This window comes from Nematolebias whitei, chromosome 21, assembly GCF_014905685.2.
Source record: "Nematolebias whitei isolate Nwh7 chromosome 21, NemWhi1, whole genome shotgun sequence".
NCBI lineage: Eukaryota > Metazoa > Chordata > Actinopteri > Cyprinodontiformes > Rivulidae > Nematolebias > Nematolebias whitei.
This window is the reverse complement of record NC_056518.1, coordinates 2398660-2399424: the sequence shown is the minus strand read 5'-3', so window position 1 is coordinate 2399424 and position 765 is coordinate 2398660.

Sequence of the window (765 nt, the reverse complement as noted above, 5' to 3'; positions counted from 1 at the left end):
ATATATATATATATATATATATATATATATATACATACATATACATAGTACATAGGGGTGGCGGTGGCTGAGTGGTTAGAGCAGTCATCCTCCAATGCGAGAGTTCGGGGTTCGATTCCACCAGCAGTCACATGTTGAAGTGTCCCTGGGCAAGACACTGAACCCCTCATAGCCTCTGATGTGTGTCCCATCAGTGTATGAATGTGATCTAAAGCACTGATTAATCTCTTCAGAATGATTTGTTCAATTAGCTTTGTAGAGATCTAGTAGAGTGCTGTATGAATGGGTAAATGAGGACACAGATTGTAGTGTAAAGCGCTTTGAGTGTCTTGAAATAAGATAGAAAGGCGCTATATAAGTACAGTCCATTTACCATATATATATATATATCCATCCATCCATTATCTTTACCCGTTTATTCCATTTTGGGTCACGGGTGTCGCTGGTGCCCATGTCCAGCAATCACTGTGCGAGGGGCGGAGTACACCCTGGACGGTTCGCAAGTCCATCACAGGGCCACATAGAGACAAACGAGACAAACAACCATTCACTCTCTCACTCACCTCGGGACAATTTAGAGTTACCAATCAGCCTAACATGCATGTTTTTGGTCTGTGGGAGGAAAGTGGAGCACCTGGAGAAAACCCACGCATGCACGGAGAGAACATGCAAACTCCACCCAGAAAGTCCCCTGGACCGGGGTTTGAACCAAGGACCTTCTCGCTGAGAGGCAGCAGCTCTACCAGTTGCGCCACCCTGCTGCCC